Raw genomic sequence first — 3,010 nt, forward strand, 5'->3', positions numbered from 1 at the left:
CACAGTAAGCACACACTGCAGCCCACAAGGGAAACCTCCACATCTCACGGGTACTGTACAACTGCAGCTCGGTGGGACCTTTGTGAAATGAAAACAGATTCCTGAGAGCCAATTTGGGGTTTCCTCTTATAGAATGGGACTGAACAGTTTTCTGTACAGAATATAAGCTGTCACTTTAATTCTAGTCAACCTAGATAAGACCCAAGTCTTTAAGTTACATTTAACAAGCATGAAAACCTAATTAAACCAAGCATCCATTCCTGGGTCAACTTTGTCTCCAAGCTGTGACCATCGATCCTTTTCTTTAAATCTTACATAGATGTTCAGACAGCAGGGAAGCGAGAGGTATGTAGTACTGAGGAGAGTGACAAGTAAAAATGTTTTTAAGACCTATTATGAGTTTTAAATTTTCTTATACAAGTGAATTAAAATTCAACCCCATAATTCTTGCCCCTCTGTAAAATGCTCACACACAATTTTTACCAAATATAACCACATACAATAAGCAGTTTCAGTTCAATCTATCAAAAGGGTAATTCTTCGGGTCATTCCAACAAGAATCTTCTGATTGAGCCCAACTTGGAGAAACAAATATAGACAAAGCTTTACATGCTAATTACCAATGGCAGGTTCCTGTATTTAAAATCGACAGTTACAGTTTTCCTACACCAACCCCTCCCCCCNCCCAGCAACCCCAGGTGCNACAGTTCCATGGCTTGCCGGTCTGAAGTAGTGTCTATGTGGTCAAGGCCTAGCTCTGCTCCAGTAGCTTTGCTTCTACTGCGCCTTTCTGACATGCAGAAGTGAAGTTTTGGCTGATCTATGTCCCAAGTTTCAAACCGTCCATTTTAACTTTTTAAGTTTCTTTGTCTTATTTATAAGAGGAAAGAAGCATCTCTTCACCACTCTGCATCTCCAGTGGCTTTGGAAAATATATAATCTCTTCCGTTAAGATTCATAATGCCATCCTTGAGATGAAATTTCCATTTATTTTTACTTCTGTGTATCTTATCAAACTGGCAGACAACAACATGTTCTGTGTCAAAGGGTTCCTGCCCTTCCTCATCACTTAAGTCATCGTCACTGTTGAGGGGCTCTTCTTCCACCTGCCCACCTTCAGCTCCATCTTTCTCTTTATCTTCCTCCTCCTCATCATCATAGTCTTCTTCATCTTCCTCAGAGGATGTATCCGCTGTTCCATCAACTTGCAGCACCAACGGAGCTTGCCGTTGGGCAGGCTGGGCCTGTGGCTGCTGCTGTCCAGCTGCAGGCATCTGCGCTTGTGCCGGTGTGGGTGCTGCCACTGTTGTAGGAATGACCTGAGTCTTATTTCCTGTAAATAAGATTTGCTGTGGCTGGATGATGACGCCTGTCTGTGGTGACATCCCTCCAGGAAGTGGGGCTAAGACCTGCTGGATAACAGGCGCTTGGACTCCACCAGGCTGCATTTGTGGTATAACTTGTTGTAGAACAACTGACTGCTGAGGCTGCAAGATATACTGGGCACCATTGGCTGCTCTGACCACCTGAAGCAGCTGGCTTGAATTTGTTAGTAGCTGAACAGGCGTCACTCCTGCAGGGAGCGCCAAGGTAGCAGCTGTAGCAGCAGCACTCGGAATACTTGATGCATTCATATGTTGTAGCAGCTTAGAATCAGGAACAATAACTTGTGGTGCTGTAGCTTGCTGTGATGCAGGAATAAGGACCTGCTGGGTCTGTGCTTGCTGAGGTGCCGTTTGCTGAGGTTGCGCTTGCTGGTGGTGGTGGTGGTGCTGCTGCTGCTGCTGCTGGGGTTGATGCTGCTGCTGAACTTGCAACAAAAGCTGCTGTTCTTCTGAATGAAATCCATCTACTGCCCTAGACTGCAGTAGTTTTTTCTCCCACAAAGTTTTTAGTTCCATCAGGACCTGTTCATCCACCCCATCATCCAGAAAAATGTCTCGTACGTCATTAATAACATCTTCAATCACAGATCTGTACAATTTAGGCACGGTGTTTGTGTTTGCCGAGTACGCCATTTCCACACACAATACAAACAAGAGGGAACGCGATAGGAAAAAAAAGGAAAAATAAAATTAAAAAAAGAAAAAATAAACAAAAAAAACTGAGACCCGGAGGGTGACCCAAGTCACCTTCCAAGAGTGGGACAAAAAAAAAAAAAAAAAAAAAAAAAAAAAAAAACCTCTCAACAAAACCGATCCAGAAGGAGTAAGAGGCGGGAGAGCAGGAAGAGAGAGGCACTCCTCTTGCAGCTAAAATCCTCGAGAATCACCTAAAGAAAAAAAAATGGGAAAAAAATTAGCCACGACCTCTTAGGGGGTTAGGGGGTATCACCTGCTCCCCACTCGGGTGCTGAGGAGGGAAACCAACACCGGTCACTGCCCCCAGTGCCACCGCTGCTGCCACCGCCAACAGCTGCAGCTTCAGCCTTAAACAAATATTTTTATTTATTTATTTATTTATTTATTTATTTATTTATTTATTTATTTATTTTTGAGACAGGGTTTCTCTGTGTAGTCCTGGCTGGAGCTCACTCTGTAGACCAGGCTGGCCTCGAACTCAGAAATCCACCTGCCTCTGCCTCCTGAGTGCTGGGATTAAAGATGTACGCCACCACACCCGGCTCAAATATTTTTAAAGACAACAAAATTTCTAGTGTAGTTGAATACTTTATATTTTATTTATTTACTTTTGCAGAGTATTTTTGAACTCAGGACAGCCTCTCCTGACTGACCAGCAACGGAAATCAAACCAGAGCAATATATGTTTCAAATCAATTGTAAACCCTCTAGTGACTTTATGTATGCAAATATTCAGCTGAGCAGAACACAGTTTCTAAACATTCCTGTATAGCAAATGTTTCAATCTTCTGCTGCTTTGAGGAAACCTACCTGGAGTTGGTGCTAGCTTACCTTGAGTGTTAGAAAAATGACAAAAACCAAAAGAAACAATATCTAGCAGCCAGATGGATGCATATAAATATCTAGTTTTTTTTTTTTGTTTTTTTTTT

At 42.8% G+C, this 3,010-nt stretch overlaps 1 pseudogene across 1 annotated transcript; it reads right to left on the bottom strand.

Moving 5' to 3' along the window:
• Positions 1 to 891: 891 nt before the first annotated feature.
• On the bottom strand, positions 892 to 2,147 carry LOC110307268 (annotated as a pseudogene). The gene has a single exon (XR_002379373.1). The product of XR_002379373.1 is annotated as a transcription initiation factor IIA subunit 1 pseudogene (transcript).
• Positions 2,148 to 3,010: the final 863 nt, after the last annotated feature.

The sequence above is a fragment of the Mus caroli genome, chromosome 12 (assembly GCF_900094665.2).
Source record: "Mus caroli chromosome 12, CAROLI_EIJ_v1.1, whole genome shotgun sequence".
NCBI classification, from domain to species: Eukaryota; Metazoa; Chordata; class Mammalia; order Rodentia; family Muridae; genus Mus; species Mus caroli.